This window comes from Rhinopithecus bieti, unplaced genomic scaffold (genome assembly GCF_001698545.2).
Source record: "Rhinopithecus bieti isolate Rb0 unplaced genomic scaffold, ASM169854v2 scaffold_12689, whole genome shotgun sequence".
Taxonomy (NCBI): domain Eukaryota; kingdom Metazoa; phylum Chordata; class Mammalia; order Primates; family Cercopithecidae; genus Rhinopithecus; species Rhinopithecus bieti.
In genome coordinates, this window is record NW_016807758.1 from 2,005,571 (window position 1) to 2,023,826 (window position 18,256).

Below are 18,256 nucleotides of genomic sequence, written 5' to 3' on the forward strand. Positions count from 1 at the left end.
AGGAAAACCAGATCAGCACTTGGGGTGCCCCTTCCCCTCAGCCTTAGCAAGATCCTGTGTTTTGATGCGGTAGGCAGGTGCGTGGTTCAGTCATGTCCAATACTGAGATCACTCCTCACTTTTCACATCCTGGAGGAGGAGCTGTCAGGTTTGACAGCGGTCAAGCAGCAAATGTAGTCCAGGGGACGGCTAGAGGTGAGGTCAGCCGCAAGACTGGCGTCACTGCTTGGGCCGAGCAAAAACCTGAGTCAGGAGGTGGCCAGGCAAGGTCAGCGGAGGGGGCGGGGCCCGAAGCAGAGGCGGAGCTTAGGAAAGCCTCGCGTGAGGGCGGGGCGGGGCCAGAGGTGGGCTGAGGCTGGATCAGGCGGTGGGGCGGGCCCCGTAGCCCCGTGAGGCTCGCGCCTGCGCACCGGGCCCGCGGCGGGCGGCTGGCGCGCGCCCGCGGTGGAGGCCCTTGGAGGGCCGAGTCCGGGCGGGAGCCGGCCGAGGAGGGGCGCGGGCGGCTTGAGTCGGCGCTCCCTCAGGCCGCGGACGCGATGCTGGTTGCTGCGGCTCAGGCGGCTGGGCTGGCGGGGATGTGACGGGCGGCCCTTCGCCTCACCTTCCGTCCTCGGGCCCGCAGGTCGCTGGGCGGCCTGCAGCCTGGCCGCGGCCGAGGAGGCAGCGCGACCTCCGCACGGTGAGATCCGGGCTCAGGGCCAGAGCCGGGGCCGGGGTCGCGGCGGGCGCCGGGGTTAGCCCAAGACCAGGCACGCAGTCCGGGGCGGGGCGGAGGCCCGGCTCCCGGGCTGAGGCGGTGGCGCCCTCCGGTCTCCCGGCCTCCAGGGTGAGCCTCCCTAGCCCCTCGCCAGCCGCCTGACGCGGGGCGGGCGCGGACCTGGGAGGCCGGAGGGCGCCCTCCCTGCGGCTGTGACAGCGCGGGGCCTCGGGCCGCGGGCGCCACCGCCTTTTAGGAGAAATCAGGGCGAGACTGAGGCACTCAGTGATTTCGGAGCCTGGTTGCGTGTGAGGGTGGATGGGGAAAGTACCGGGGCTCCCCGAATGAGTTCGATTTTTTTTTTTCTTTTAATTGCAGGGCTAAATGAAAGACACACCCTAAAACACATCCTGAGGTGAAACTTTGGTGGGGCACATCGTTGCCGTAGGTTCCGATCTTCTCTCTTCTCTTTAGACATGTATTTTCATACAGTTTTAAATAATGCATCTACTTTCTTGATAAAGTAAAAGGAGGAATGAAAGGACTCCTTTGTGGTGGTCCTTGGTGGCGAAGCTTAAGTTTCTGTTTCAATAATTGCATATTCATCTGTGTGGGCTCCCCGACCAATGAGGCTGGCTGCTCCCAGACAAGGCCTTAGCGGAGTGGAAATGACTGATGCAGGGACGCTGTGGTCTCAGATTAGTATTGGTAGCTCACTCCAATAGGTGAGAGAAATTGAGGTTGAAGCTTTTTAAAATAGCCATAGGAAAGGCATTCCTTTTCTCCCGAGCATTAAAATATAACGGAACCTATTAATTTGGCCAATTGTTTTTTTTTTTAAAGCATCATCTTTTAGACTAGAGACTTTAGAGATGGCAGCTGCTCTTTAACCAAAAGGAACTTAAGATACTCTCCTGCAAAAGATAGGTTCAAAACATGTCATATCCGTCATCCATATGTGATGAAGATGTAAATATTCCTGAGTGTTTGCCTGAAATCAGTCTTCTTCCTCTTGGACTTTATTACTGTTTGTTTCTCTTAATTTATGAAAGCTCGTTACTATTATTTTTTGTTTTCATTTGTGTTCTAAGCAACATTGGCTTCAAATAATCTTCAGGTTAAAAATGCACATTTTGTTGAACCCTTTAGCCATAATTCATACTGTCGTACTTCAGCATAAGCCATAGTTAAGAAAGCACTAGAAGCCATCCTGAAAGCAAGCAGAAAGTCTCTGTTAAGAATTCTGTAAAAATTCTACCTTTCCACATTCAGACCTGCATTTTTTGTTGCTTTGACTCAACTCCTTTGACTGTAGTTTGGAGGAAGGGACTTTGAATCCGTATTTACAAGTCCTTCAGTGACTCTCCATAGTCTATATCAATAAAATTCAAAGTCCTTCATGATTAGTGGTATTTGTCTACATTCTAGTGTCATCTTCTACCATTATGCTTGCCCTCTCTATGTAAGACTGTTGCACTTCTCTGAAGATGACATCTTCCTCTGTGGTTTTTCAGTGTTCTTTGTTGAGAATTCTCTGCCTAGTAAACAACTTGCCCTTGAAGACCTTATGAAAGTATCACTTCTGAGCCCTGTCTAGACATCTCATCCCTTTTGTCTTGACTGATGCGTACACTCTACAGTTAGTATGTGTCAGCTGGGAGTTAGTGATTTGTTTATGTGTCTGTCTCCACCAGGTTTTGGGGCTTTTTTTTTTGGTACAGAGTCTTGCACTGTCACCTGCGCTGGAGTGCAGTGGCCTCATCTCGGCTCACTGCAACCTCCGCCTCCCGGGTTCACGCGATTCTCCTGCCCCAGTCTCCTGAGTAGCTGGAATTATAGGCACACATCACCACACCTGGCTAATTGTTTTTAGTAGAGACGGGTTTCACTATGTTGGGTCTTGAACTCCTGACCTTGTGATCCGGCCACCTCGGCCTCCCAAAGTACTGGGATTATAGGCTGGTTAGGAATGAAACCCCAGTTATTTTAAAACAACAACAACAACAACAACAGAAAAAACATTTTATGATACAGGAGTAAACAGGGCATGACCAATAAGGATTGCTGCTTCATTGGTCGTACAACTTTATTTTGATGTGCAGAGTCATGCACGTAGAAAGGGACGGCGGGGATTACAGTCCAGGTCTTTTGCCCCTAGTCTCCTAATTCTAAATCTTAATTGTTTTACAATTTGAATGGGGGCTGTGAGCCACTTGGATGTGTACTGAAAAAAGAGTCTATTAAATTAATAGAATATTGAACTTGAAAGAATTAACAGATTATTTGGTTCAACTTTAAAAATTTTACCATTAAACAACTCAGCCTAAAAGGACAAATAACTTGTTTGAGATTACTTAGGCTCACCTACATCTCATATCTCCTGACCTCCTCATTGTGTGTTTTTCACTACTCCGTAGTGCTTTGGGGTGAAATGAAGGAGCTACCAGTTTTTCAGAGGGAGTGCAAATCTGCTTGCACTTTCTCCCTCTTGAATCCATAGCTGCCACTTCTAGGGACTTAGATCCCTTGTGGCTGAGAAACATGATAATTCATTTGGGGATAGAGGAGAAACCTAACCCTCCCTATTCCTCTCAGCCAGATAGTTTTAACTTCAGTGCCTGGGGAACTCTCTCCAGATGCCCCATAACAAGTGGCTTCTGGATCACCATATGGAGATCTCACATACAATTAAGTTTTGATGCTACAATGAGATTTTAATATAAGAAGGTTGCAGCTGGCTAATAGCATGGCTAAAATTACTTGTATGGCTTGTCTGCGAGAAGAGCCTGTCTTACTCCTATGTGATAGGATTTTGGGGGAAAAAGTTGATGATTGTGGCTGCCTCTAAAAAGTTGAAATGCGTACTTAGTGGTGTGGGCCTGACCAATTCCAAAAGACTTTTATCTTGCAAACAACTGAATGGTCAAATAAATTTTAAAATCAAAACAGACTTTTAATTTTCGTTCTTATTTCTTGTCATATCTAAGTGTTTTATATGATAAAGCATAAATGTAATGTTTAATATTTGCTTTCATATTTGATGTTTTATTTTGCTACAGTTTTATACCTTTAGGTGATTATACAGTATTACAATGACATTTTTTAATAATTGGACATCTAGATTGTTTACTATGTTGCAGGTGATGCAGTTAGTATATAGCTGTTCATCATTTTGCTTCTTTCCTTTGGGCTTAAAGCCCAGGAGCAGGATTACAAAGTCAAGGTATGAAGGTTTTGTTAATTTTGAAAGATATTACCAGATTTACTTCTAAAAATACTGATTTACACTGACTCCAGTAGAGTTTGGTTGACCAGTTCTATCATACTTTATAGGTTTTTGCTTTTAAAAGTTTGTTTTTTAAATGAGGATAAGATTATTTGCAGTTTAACATCATAGTCCATAATAGAGAAGCAAATGTAGTATTCTTCTGTTTTTATTTTCTCCTTTATTTGTCCATCGTCCGTACATTTACTGGAATCTTCTCACCAATTTTCATTAGCACTAACATCATAAATACATTAATCTCTTGAAAAATATTTCTGATCTATTTTTTCTTATTGCAGGCTTTATAGGTTTTATATTATTATCTTTATATTTTATATATATATATTTTTTGAGACAGAGTCTTGCTCTGTCGTCAAGCTGGAGTGCGGTGATGCCATCTTGGCTCACTGCAACCTCCACCTCCTGGGTTCAAGCGATTCTCTTGCCTCAGCCTTCTGAGTAGCTCCCGTGTCACCACGCCCGGCTAATTTTTGTGTTTTTAATAGAGACGGGGTAATCCCTGTATTATATTTTTAAAAGTCAGTGTGGCTGGGTGTGGTGGATCACACCTGTAATCTCAGCACTTTGGGAGGCTGAGGTGGGAGAATTGCTTGAGCCTAGGAGTTGAAGACCAGCCTAGGCAACATAGTGAGACCCCATCTCTATTTAAAAGAAAAAAGATAAAAGAAAAAAGTCAGTGATTTTTGTCTTTTGATTGTGTTTTTTGAGAATGAATGCCATGCACCTGTTTGATGCATACTTTTATTTTCTTAAGCTTCTAGAGTTCATTTTGTTATGTATGTATATTTAGAAAGTTAATATACAACTGAGATCAAATTTCATTTATGTGTATTTTATATTATAGAAAACTACATTATTATGTTTCCATTCTTTTTTTCTGAGCTTAAATAGGAAAACAGAACAAAATAACCTAACTTTAATAAAAATGTGTACTTGTTTTTTAATAAATTATGGTAAGTTTTACATAAACTAAAACTTTTATGACAGCAATATATTGGTTAATTGAAATTTTTGTCTGTTCAATGTTAACCAGAAGGTTGTCTTTAACTCTTATTGTTAATCATTCTAAAATATATGAAAGGAAACCGTAGTAATCTCCTCCCATTGTGTAGTAGATTACTCCCATTCTAGATGGATGAGACAGCCCAGGATAGTAGTTAACATTGAGTGCTGGATTTTATGCTGGTTAGTTTCTTACCTAATCCTCATAGCAACCCTAGGAGGGAGATTCTTTTAGTATCCTCATTTTGTGGATATGAAAATTTAGAGAACGCGACCTGCCAAAGATAATATAGGTGGTAAGCATTGCAACTGGAACTCAGTCAGCCTGCTTTTAAAAGATGCTGTTTCAAAAGTATTATCTTATTTTCCATGCCAAGGATTTGGACTTCATTTCTTAGACGTTGGAAAGATTAGGTGTTGCAAAACAAGGGGATGATATGGTATGTTATCTCTTTTAGGGAGATTGCTCATGTGACAATGTGGCTATATATTGAATTATGTTTATAATAGGAAGTGGTTAAAATAGTCATGTGAGAAATGAAGCCTAAACCTTGAGGTGGAAGTGGAGATCGGGATATTTTGGAAAGGTATAGGATTTAGTAACTGATATACAACAGAGTGGGAAGGCAGAGTATTGATTTGGAAGACATCCAGTGGGGTAATGACGGATGAATATGTGCTCACAGCACTTTGTTATATTTCTTTCACAGCATTGACTGTGATGTATTGTACCTAATTCTAGTGACACATCTGTCTCCCCCACTGGATTGTGTCCTTGTCAAGGATAGGGACTAAGTAGAGGAATGAATGAATATAGGATGAGATAATACAGAAAGAGGTCAAGAGACTGAACTGGGAAACACCAGATTACCAGAATGAAAGAGTGGTTGGAGGAAGAGTAGCTCTAGAATGTGACAGCTGTCAGGGAGGATGGGGGAAGAGCCATCAGGGAGGGAGCAGAGGGGAGGGAAGTATTAGCACAGATGTGAGCATGTAGAATGGTGCCACCTCAGGCTACAAACAGTTGTGGTTGGTGTGCCCTGGTGTCATAAGCTGATTGTGGTTGTATAGGGTGAACTTGTCTTTCCTTTGTTATTGACTGAAGTTTTCTCTGAGTATCTGATGGCTTTCTACCTCTTTGGCTTCTGACTTCTGCTTGCTACAGGTGCTGATGCTGGGGTGTGATTCAGCCTATTGAGATCAACCAATGAGAACAGTCCTCTCTTTTTAAGTGAATTGACCATTCACAGTATGTGGGTGTAATCTTTGAGTTTTTAGCTCTTCTCTGGTGAGTTGATTGCTTGGGAATGTCCTAGAGTTACTTCTCTACCTTTAAAGACTTTTGGTTGGTTGTATTAAGGTTTGGAGCCATTGGAAAGCCAGAGGTTTCTTAAAGGTTGGATCCATGAGCCCTGAAGTTTTTTACGTGTTTACTTTTTCATGTTGATCAGTAACTTAGTTTCAGTATAGTTGGATCATCTTTGAAGATTGTTGGTCTTAAAATGCCACAGATTTTCCGAATAAGTAAGAATCTATGTTTTCTTTGTACTTTATAGCTATGTAAGACAGGGACTTGTTTTAAATTTTCTTGGTCAGCTCCTAACTTACTTCATATGTCTGTTTTTCAAAGAGTTACTTGGTAAAGGAATTTGCTCTTGATTTTTTCTACAACCATTTGCTTCAGGTCATCCTTACCCTCTGTTCTCTGCCTTCTCCTGTTTTCATCTACCCGGTTTCTGTCCTTGGTAAGGACAGTGGGAAGGAGAAAAGAGAAAAAGCATGAGTGATTACTCCTTCCTTCCCTTTGTTATGATAGTTGTTACTGCCCTCCTCCCTGCCATCACTGCTCCCAGCTGTTCCCTTTGGCATGGTCTCCTACCCTGTATCTTGAGTTATGTGTGTGGGAATAGAAATGCAAGGCATGGCTCTAGCTGAGGAACGATGGGTATCTCAGGGTTTTGGTCCTTCTGTGATCTCTCTTTTGGTGCCTGGTATTGAAAAGCCCCGTGACATCTTGTATCTGAGCAAGTGTTTTCTGTTCTCCAGAATTCTACTTCTCTCTCTCTCTCTCTCTCTCTCTCTCTCTCTTTTTGAGACAGGGTCTCTGGACCCAGGCAGGAGTGCAGTGGTGTCATTATGGCTCACTGCAGCGTTGACCTCCCGGGCTCTAGCTATCCTCCTGCCTTGGCTTCCCAACCTGTACTCAACCTGTAGCTGGGACTACAGGCATGTACCACCATGCCCGGCTAATTTTTAAAATTTTTCATAGAGACAGGGTCTCCCCACGTTGCCCAGGCTGGGCTCAAACTCCTGGGCTCCATTGATCCTCCTGCTTTTACCTCCCAAAGTGCTGGCATTACAGGTGTGAGCCACCACAACTGGCCCTGCTTTTCTTTAAAATGCAAAATTCCAGTCCTGTTTTTTTGAATTGCCTACCCTCCTCCCAACACTGCCCCTATATCAAGATAGCAAAACCTTTGATGACGAAGCCCCTAGTAAATACGCTAGGGACAAAGAAGCAAGACAGATTCCGGAAGGTGCTTTGAATTGTTGTTGTCATCATATTAATGATATTTCGTTGCAGCCTGAGTGCTTTAGGGCAATTTGAGAGCTTTCTCTGACCATTATCTCTTGGCAGCCAGTGTTAGGGTTGGGAGTTATATAATACTTTTCTCTGAAAACCTTAGCTTAGAAAAACAGCAACTATTCATAACAGCTCTTTAAGTCTGTAGAATGGACTTGATGATATTTTGGTCAGAGTTGGTAGGCCACTTTATAGGAAACATCCAGGTGATATTTCTCTTTGGGGTGGGGAGGCAGGGATGGCCATCTTTTTGTTTTGTTTTATTTCTTTTCCTTATTTAAAATTTTTTCTTAGGTATATTTTCCTCATTTTAGGAATAGTATGGTATGGCTTGTCAACCTTTATTTATTATTGGTACTAGCTAGAGCTGTAGACTTGGCCATTGTTGTGGCCTTTCCTGCAGTCATGTTTTTCCAGGACCTTGAGATGTTTTACATTCTAAATTCCTTCAATCCTGTCGTAGAGAATAGATCCTCAGTCTGGATTTTTCTCATTCATTCATTCAAGAAATGTATTCTGAGCACTTGCTAGGAATAGTTCAGTGAACAAAACAAATTTTCTGCCTTTGTGGAGCTTACATTCTAATGACAAGATACAGAAAATAAGTATATTGGTAATATGTCATCTGTTGTATTGCTGTAGAGAAAAGTAAAGCAGGAAGAGGTGAAAAGAACATGTGAGGATGATGCTGCTGTTTTATCTAAGGTGGTTAGGGAAGGCTGTAATAAAAACTAGTATTTGAGCAGAGATCTTGAAGAAGTGAGAATGTGATCTATGCAGTTATTAGGAGAGAGACTACTTGATGAAGATAGATCTGGAATGCAAAGATCTTGTGGCTGAAACTTGCTTGACCTGTTCTAGGAGTGGCAAGTAGGCCAGTGGAGTCATTGAGGGAGGCATTGAGGTCAGAGAGGTGGGTTGGGTTGGGGGGGATGTCTGATCATATATGGCGTTGTAGGCCAGTGAGACTGGTTTTTAAAAGGTGGGGAGCCACCAGAGTTTTGACTTGTTTTAAGTAGAACTCTCAGCTGCTATGTAGAGAATGTCAGGGGTGGCGCATAATGCGATTATTTAGCAGGCTGCAGCAGTAATCCTAAGTGGGAGATGATGATTTTAGGCCGGGATTGGGAGAAGTGCTCACATTTTGTATACATTTTGAAGGCAGAGCCAACAATTTAATGACGGATTGAATGTAGCCTGTGAGTTTGGCTTGAACAGCTGGACAAATGGAGTTAACATTTACTGAGATGGGTAAGAGCACAGAAGAAGCAGGGTTTCAGCGGGGGAAGTAATGAGTTCAAATTTGGACATTTTAAGTTAGTAATCTAAGTGGAGATATTGTGAAGAGAGCTGGGTATGCACGAGTCTGCAGTTCACAGCTGAGGTCTGGGTTAGAGATATATAAATTTCCAGTTATTAGCAGAGAGATAGTATGTAATGCCATGAGAATGGATTAAAATAATTTAGGGAGTGGGTGTGGCTGGAGAAGTCCCACAAGTTAGCCTTGGGATCCTGTAATGTTTTCAGAGGGAGAGAAAATAGCAGAGGAGACCAAGAAGCAGCACTCCCATAAAGAAGGAAGAGAATTAAGACTGAGTGGTATCAATGAAGCCAAGTGAAAGTTTTAAGAAGGAGCGAGTGAGTAATCAGCTGTGTCAGATGCTGTTAGATTGAGGACTAAGATATAGCAATATGAAAATCATTGGTGACCTTAAGTTGTTTCTGGTTTAGTAGCGGAAGTGAAGACTTGATTGGAGTGTGCTTAAGAGAGAATTGGAGGAAAGAAATTGTAGACTGCTGGGACAGACAGTTCCTCAAGGAGTTTGCTATAAAGCGAAGCTAAATAACAGGTGGTAGCTGGAGGGGATGTCCAGTCAAGGAATTCTTTTTTAAAAGATGGATGCTTTTCTTTTCTTGTATTCTTATTTATATACTGTAAACCAAAAAGTATCTGAGACAGGTCTCAATCCATTTAAAAGTTTATTTTGCCAAGGTTAAGGATGCATGCCAGGGAGACAAGTCTGTCTTTCTCCAAAGATGATTTTGAGGGCTTCAATATTTAAGTGGAAAAAGCAGGCTGGAGGGGCAAGAGAGAGGGTATTATCACATTACTGAATCCACATGCTGTGAAAGAAAAGGAGCAGATAGGGGAATAGTCCGTTATGTATTTGTTTAGTGTTAGTAAATTGGCGCTTTACATAAGGTGAACACCGAGTAGTTACCTGTGGACATATTTAACTTTTTATCTGTAGCGTGGACATATTTAACTTTTTATCTGTAGCTATCAGCTTAGAAACAAAAGGAAAGGGGGTTGGGCATGCTGGCTCAGCCTGTAATCTCAGCACTTTGGGAGGCCAGGGCAGGCAGATCACCTGAGGTCAGGAGTTCGAGACCAGCATGACCAACATGGTGAAACCCCGTCTCTACTAAAAATACAGAATTAGCTGGGCGTGGTGGCGCATGCCTGTAATCCCAGCTACTTGGGAAGCTGAGTTGAGGCAGGAGAATTGCTTGAACCTGGTAGGCGGAGGTTGTGGTGAACCAAGATCGTGTCATTGCACTCCAGCCTGGGCAACAAGAGAGAAACTCCAAAAAAAAACACTTCAAAAAAAAAAACCAAAACCCCAACAAAACAAAAGGAAAGGCAGCTTCTTTTGTGACTCAGCTTTCAGCTTACTTTTTTTCTTTGGCATAGTGAAATTAGGGTCCCAGGTTTTTACTTTCACAATACAAATATATGTAGTTAACAAAATGTTTCGACAGAGGAAAAAAAATGCAGGATCTATGTTGTTGAAACATAAATGAAATTAATTTTATCCTAATCTGTGCGCTCAAGGTCCATCATCATCATCATGATGGACTGTACTGCGGTTTTGTGCAGTGCTTGCCTTGTAGTAGCTTCGAAATTTTGATTTAGCAACGTGTTTGGTATGGTAGTTTTACCTTTTTAAAAATAAAAGTTAAATTGAAGAATAAATGAGCAACTATTCCAGGGAAATTTTGATGGCTACTCTTCTCCACCACTCCTTTTTTTCTAATGTACCTGATCTCATTTTACTGTAATTGCTTATGATTATGGAGTTGATGTTTGAGATTTCAGAAACTATGTTGAAAGCACATAGTACAGTTATAGCATTTTATATGCCACTTTTCGTGGTTCATTTATGTTTAAGTAAGTAGTAGTCAATATTTAGTGTTGGAGCATCATTGCAGTTGCTTCTTAACCCTCTTCATTGGTCTTTCTCCAGATTTTCTTCCCTTAGCCACTGATCCATGCCCCTGACTTTTGGATTTCTGAAACACAGATCTGACCAGGTTGTGTTTTTGCTAAAAAAATCTTCTGTGTCTCCCTATTCTCTACAGAAATCCCTCCCCTCCCCTCCCCTCCCCTCCCCGCACCTGTTTACCCACCTTTTGCCTGCACATGCTTTCGGGGATCTGGAGTGCTCCCTAGGGTGTCTTGCTGTGTTGGCCAGGCTGGTCTCAAACTCCTAATGTGAGGCCATTTTCCCACCTTGGCCTCCCAAAGTGCTGGGATTATAGGAGTGAGCCACCGTGCCCAACCTCCCTAGGGGATTCTAATGCACATGTGATGTTTCTTACCATAGGGCTATAGAATAAAGATCAGATTTTTTATTAGCATGCAGATAGTCCTCCAAGAGGAGGTTCCATGAAAATGAGAAATGCTTTGGCATCTCTCGGCTTTTGCACATACTATTATTTTTTTTTAATTTAGTTTTTATTTTTTGAGACAAGAGTTTCACTCTTGTTGCCCAGGCTGGAGTGCAACCGCGTGATCTTGGCTCACTGCAACCTATGCCTCCCAGGTTCGAGCGATTATCCTGCCTCAGCCTCCCGAGTAGCTAGGATTACAAGCATGCGCCACCACACCTGGCTGGTTTTGTATTTCTAGTAGAGACGGGGTTTCTCCATGTGGGTCAGGCTGGTCTCGAACTCCTAACCTCAGGTGATATACCCGCCTTGGCCTCCCAAAGTGCTGGGATTACAGGCATCAGCGACCATGCCCGACCACTATTTCTTTTTTTGTAGAATACCATTCATCTTCTCAGTCTTCTCATTAAATCACTTTATCTTTTTTATTTTTATTTTTTGAGATGGAGTTTCACTCTTGTCGCCCAGGCTGGAGTGCAAAGGCACAATCTCTGCTCACAGCAGCCTCCACCTCCCAGGTTCAAACAATTCTCCTGACTCAGCCTCCCGAGTAGCTGGGATTACAGGTGCGTACCATCACACCCGGCTAATTTTTCATATTTTAAGCAGAGGCAGGGTTTCAGTATGTTGGCCAGGCTGGTCTTGAATTCCTGACCTCAGGTGATCCACCTGCCTTGGCCCCCAAAGTGCTGGGATTACAGGCATGAGCCACTGCACCCGGCCATCACTTAATCTTTTTAAGAGCCTAACATAGATGCCTCTTCTTCCAGGAAAGCTGCTAGACATGTTCATTATGCCTCTTCCATCTATCCTTCGTTATATTCTGTTACCTATGTTCCTGTTAACATTATGCAGTTATTTTGTTATAGTATTTGCTGTATCTTACTGTTTGTTTTTGTGACAGGTTCCTCTTGCCCTCAACTTATAGACACTTGATAACTTTTTTATTGAATGAGTGAGTAAAGCAAATAATTATTCAGTGTTGACCCAGTTTTGATTGACCCATTTGGTTGGGAATTTACGCCTCAATTTGTACAGAATATACAAGTGAGCAATTTGAATAGTGTTCTTAAAGACAGTCATATCCTAAACTGTTAGGAAATTCATATTTATTAAATATTTTTGTCCGTGAGCAAATAATGAGACTTGTTGATTTATTTTCTAAATATCTCTATTTTTGTCTGAATTTTTTTCCTCCTCTGGTTTTATTTTTTTTCCTCTTTGACATCTCTATTTGGATGTTGACCTTAACCATCCTCTACCCTAACTAACTCATCCCCTAAACTTGATCCCCCTCTTGGCTTCTTCATTAGTGTTTTCTCTGTCACCATCTTACAAGTCATTTAGGTTTCTCGGTAGTATCTGTAGGTCTCACTTCTACATCTGATGAGTTACTGAGTTCAACAAACATTTTTTGGCCACTTCCTGTGTTCCTGACTTGTTAGTGTTAGTAATAAGGGGTTGAACAACAGAAGGTCCCCGTCTGCAGATGATTATGATACAATGTGATGAGTATGGTAATATAGTAATAGTGAATATTTAGGGCACCATTAGAACATAGAAAAAAAAAAAACAGTGTTTTTTCCTACCCCCAAAACCCCCCCAATATACCCCCCCCCCCTTTTTTTTTTTTGAGACAATGTCTTGTTCTGTCACCCAGGCTGGAGTGCAGTGGCTTGATTATAAGTCACTGCAGCCTTAACCTCCTGGGCTCAAGTGGTGTGCCCTCCCGAGTAGCTGGGACTACAAGCGTGTGCCACCATGCCCAGCTAATTTTTTTTTTTATGACATTTTTATATAGAGATGGGGTTTTGGCAAGTTGCCCAGGCTTGTCTCAAACTCCTGGTCTCTAGGAGCCTCCCACCTTGGCCTCCCAAAGTGTTAGAATTACAGGCACAAGCCACTGTACCTGGCCTTTGTAACTTTATTTTTTTTTTTTTAAGAGGCGGAGTTTTGCTATCTTGCCTGGGGTGGTCTCGAACTCCTAGCCTAAAGTGATCCTCCTGTTTCGACCTTTCAAAGTGCTGGGATTACAAGAGTGAGCCACAGAGCACTTGGCCACACAGCACCTCTTAAACTAAATGTATGGAGATTGTTTTGCCGGACACCAAGCAATTCTGACATCAGAGTCTCCAGTGAAGAACAGCTGGATGTCCTATAATTTAGTTCAAATCTGACACTGTCTTCCTGTAGATAGTGTTAAATCCTGGAGGATAAGGGCTCAGTCCCACAGGACAGCCCCCCACTCCCACTTCAGATGCATGCTCCAGGTTGTGACCTGTGTCTGTGACCAGCCATAAATTGGGGTTCCCACGACCCCCTTCTTGGGTTCAGTTAATTTGCTAGAGCAGCTCATAGAACTTAGGGAAACACTTTACTTATGTTTGCCCATTTATTAAACAGCATATTACAAAAAATATAGATGAACAGCCAGATGGAAGAGATGAATAGGGTAGGTCATGGAAAGGGGCGTGGAGCTTCTCTGCCCTCTCTGGGTGTACCACTCTCCAGGTATCTCCACATATTCAGCTCTCTGAACCCTGTCCTTTTGGTCTTTTATGGAGGTTTTATTACATAGGTATGATTGCTTACATCATTGGCCATTGGTGGCCATTGGTGATTAACTCAACCTTCAGTCCCCTTCCCCTCCCTGGAGGTTGGGGGATGGGGCTAAAAAGTCCCAACCTGTACTCATGCTCTGGTCTTTCTGGTGACCAGCTTCCATCCTGAGGTTAACTAGGGGTCCCCAACTAGCAGTCCTCATTAGCATACAAAAGACACTCATCACTCTGGAGATTCCATGGGTTTTAGGAGCTGTGTGTCAGGAACCAGGGGCAGAGACCAAGTATATATTATATATGGGATATGATGTCATATCACAGTATCACAGGCAGCCTGGGAATAAAGAATATCTCTTTCACATATTTCTTATTTTTTACTTTGGCTACTGCCAGTCTCTTTCAGGTCCTCATTACTATGTTTAGATAATTGTAAGACCTCTTAGTAGCTACTCCTGCCTTAACTCTTGTCATTCCAGTTCCTCATGTACCCTGTCATCGGAAAGGGTTGAGAAAATTGTCTTATAAAGGAAAAAAAATGTTGCATGCCTTTCCTTCTCCTGTTCACAGAATAAACTCCAAAAATAAAATCTAGAATTCAAAGCCCTTGACTCAGACTTCGTTTTCTTGTCTTCTGCTACATGAACCTTTCATCCAGCGAAACTCTTCTACATTCTGTTTGAAACACGCTTCACACATTCTTTTTTTTTTTTTTGCCTTGATTGTGTAGTACTCATTCCCCCAGAACATTTTACCATTGCTTCCTCTATTTACAGAAATTATGTCTATCTGTTGACATACTTCTTAATTGTTAAATCCACTGTGAACCTTAGACCGTCATGCCCATGTTCTTGAACTTTCTTTGCCTTCAAAAGCGTCACTTTCTTGTTTCTCTTTCTTTTTCTTTTCTTTTTTTTTTTTTTTGAGATGGAGTCTTGCTCTGTCTCCCAGTGCAGTTGTGCAATCTCTGCTCACTGCAACCTCTGCCTTCTGGGTTCAAGCAGTTCTCCTGCTTCAGCCTCCCAAGTAGCTGGGATTACAGGCACCTGCCACTACACCCAGCTCATTTTTGTATTTTTAGTAGAATCCGGGGTTTACCATGTTGGCCAGGCTGATCTCAAACTCTTGACCTCCAGTGACCTGGCCACCTTGGCCTCCCAAAGTGGTGGGATTACAAGTGTAAGCCATTATGACTGGCCCTGTTTCTCTTTCATACCTATTCTTTTCCAGCTGTCTTTACTGTCTCTTGTTCATATATTCAGCTAATTTTCCCATCTTAGTTAATGATACTGCCAGTCATTCAGTTGCCCAAAGTATAAACCTGGGAGTAATCCAGACTTCTCTTATCTCTCATTTTCCATTTGTTGTCAAGTCTTTGTGAGGTATCTCTTCTCTCTCCATTCTCTTTACTGTTTCCTTGGGCTAGGTCTAATATCTAGAGTAGACCACTATAAAAAGCCATGTCAGCATAAGTACTCTACCTGGTCCTGGGTATTATACATGACACGTATTCAGGAAATGCATTTTGGTTATAGCCAGTAGGAGTGTCAAACACAAAATACAGTTTGTGTATAAAGCACCACCCAAGAATAGTGCTTTAGCCATGGACTGATATTCTGTATCCATTAAAGGTCGATTTCCTAAATATCTCAATTAGATGACATTGTTGTGAAGTAATTTTTACTTCTTACAAAAAATTTATTTAAGGTTTAAGAAGATGATGTGTTAGTATTACAAGGAAAAGGGAAGAAAGGTTGTATGGAAACAGGGCTCTGGATGGGATATGTGCCAGAAATGATCTTGTAGATGTTTTATTAATAGGCTAGAAAAGAGTTTAAAAGTTTGCAGGTAACGTTTGGCTTATTTATCCACATGACAGTATAGGAGCAATTAACTACAGGAAGATCTTGAGACTGGAACAGACAAAATTTGAGTATTAGTGTGTGGAATTGTAACCTAATATATTTGAGTAGTACTCTGAAGATGCTGTTTAATTGTCAGTTAATACCCAGGAGAAACTCCTGATATCACTGTTTCATGTTCCTGGAAGATACTGACATAATATGCTGATGCTTGAGATGTGGTAACATAATCACTGTACCTCTGCATCATTTAATATGTTTCATAAGCACAAACTGTTTAGTATTGAAGAATTATTTTTGACCCCAGACGTAGTCATAGAAGAGCCCTTTAGTCTTGACATTTTTTTTGGTTTGCTAATAGTAGATCTTAGGATTTGTCTTACTTGTGCCATTAAAGAAAAGTCCAAATTTGCATTATTTTCTACTTTAAAACTTAAGATCCCCTTATTCTAAATGTATTTTGCACATATTTCAAAATAACTGAATTTATATTTTGTGAATATTTTACAAAAGTATTTAGAGCTTTTTTTTTGTTTTGCTGTCGCTTTATTTTTTTCTTTTCGATGTTTTCTTTTGAATATATGTTTCTTTATTGTTGATCTTTACTTTCTGATGAATTTAGGGGTTTATGAGGCTGGCACTAGGTTGTCACATTGACGTCACCTTGAAAAATCTATTTGAGTACTCTGTATTGTAGCATTTTGAAGTTGATAGTGGGATGTGTATATCATTTTGGCTTATGTTATTCTGTCCAGGGGATTTTCCGTAGGGAAGGTGGGAAAGAAAGGAAGAATGCTTTGCAGAGAATTCCCCTGGTGGACAAGTAGCATTTTGAGTCAAGGGAGTAGTGTACACTTTGGTAAGGAGTCCTCAAAGAGCATCTTATGGTTACAGATCCTTAGGTGGTTTGGTCTGGTTGGAAGGCAGGGTTTGTTGGTTAGTGGTAAGAGGGAGCAGCTGTAAAGGAATACCAAAGCCGCAATTTGAAGGCTTGGGTAATTTTAGCTGCATGCACTCATTAACTGTGCGTCTATATGTGATTTCCCTAAGTTTCAATTTCCTTAAATGTGCTAAATGAGAATAATAAAAATATCTACACTGTAGAGTTGTTGTGAGGTTTAAATTAGGTAACATTGGTACCTGGCACACAAGTACTTAATAAATATAAGCTGCTGTTTTTAGGTATTTGTACTTTAGAGAGTTATTGAAGGATTTTAAAATTGAAGAGTGACATGATCAGAATTAGAATTTTGAATATTAACCTCAGGAAAAGTGTAAAAAATGGATTGAAGGGGAAGAAACTGAAGGCAGAAAATTAAGTAGGCCTGTGCTAGAATACTGGCTAGTAAGATTCTAGACTAAGAAATGAGGAGAGGATAGGACAGGTTTGAGAACTATTGCAAATTATCATGTGCATTATATTCCATGAGTTGGGGAGATCTTAAGGGAACTAGGAGAATTGACAGCAAGAATATGGACAGAATACCTAGCTGAGTAAGAAACATTGTATTTTCCTCCTCTTAATACAACTCAGAAACATACTTTAAAAGCATTTGGTATTTTGACATTTGGTTCTGGGACATTTTGAAGTGTTACCATATAATCATTTTTGGATAAAGATACATGTCTATTTACACAGTTTTGTTTTTGGAGTACTTTATGTACATTCTCATTGAATACTCTTCTATTTGGCAAGTTTTGTTTTAGCATTTGAAAAACTTCCCTTTCCCAGTAAAATGATTAGATTTTAATTTGTTTACTCTTACCTTACATAATTTTACTTAGATTATTTGATAACAGAATAAAGTTCTGTCTAGACCATGACGTGTTTTCTTGTCACTGAAGTGTTCCTTGCGCTGTATTGACCATTTGTACTGTTGGTTAAATATAATGTACTTTAATTTTAAGGTGTGGTTGAGACTCAGGCCCAAGATATTTTACTTTTTATTGGTCATATTTTATGAAATTATAGTGATAATTATTGAAGTAAACAAGATTTTGGGATTGTGTATAAGGTCATGGGCATTTTCACTTGTTTATCAGCAACCAGTAGAAGTTATGTCTCCTTCGCTATTGAATTAGAGTAAGACTCTATACATACTGCTATATCCAAGGGCAAAAAAGGTAACATTTAGTAAAGATATGAAAGATTTTTCAGTGATATTTATTTCTTCACCCAATAGCTTTTATTAAGTGTCTTTTTATGTATTAGAATAATCTTTTTTGAGACAGAGTTTCTCTCTTGTTGCCCAGGTTAGAGTGCAATGTCGCAATCTCGGCTCACTGCAAACTCTGTCTCCCGGGTTCAAGCAATTCTTCTGCCTCGGCCTCCTGAGTAACTGGGATTACAGGCATGCACCACCATGCCTGGCTAATTTTGTACTTTTAGTAAAGACAGGGTTTCTCTATGTTGGTCAGGCTGGTCTTGAACTCCCGACCTCAGGTGATCCACCCACCTTGACATCCCAAAGTGCTGAGATTACAGGCGTGAGCCATGGCACCCGGCCATGTATTAGAATAATCTTTAGGAATTAAAATAAATAAATATTTTGTGCTTCTCGTCTTCAAGGAGCTCTCAGTCTAGTGGAGAAAGTA

At 41.3% G+C, this 18,256-nt stretch overlaps 1 protein-coding gene across 1 annotated transcript in view; it reads left to right on the plus strand.

Moving 5' to 3' along the window:
* Positions 1-493: 493 nt before the first annotated feature.
* CCSER2 (coiled-coil serine rich protein 2) overlaps positions 494-18,256 on the plus strand; it is a 199,473-nt gene continuing 181,710 nt past the window's right edge. The window contains 1 exon segment of the mRNA XM_017883729.1: positions 494-679. The gene's annotated coding sequence lies outside the window, so the exon portion shown is untranslated.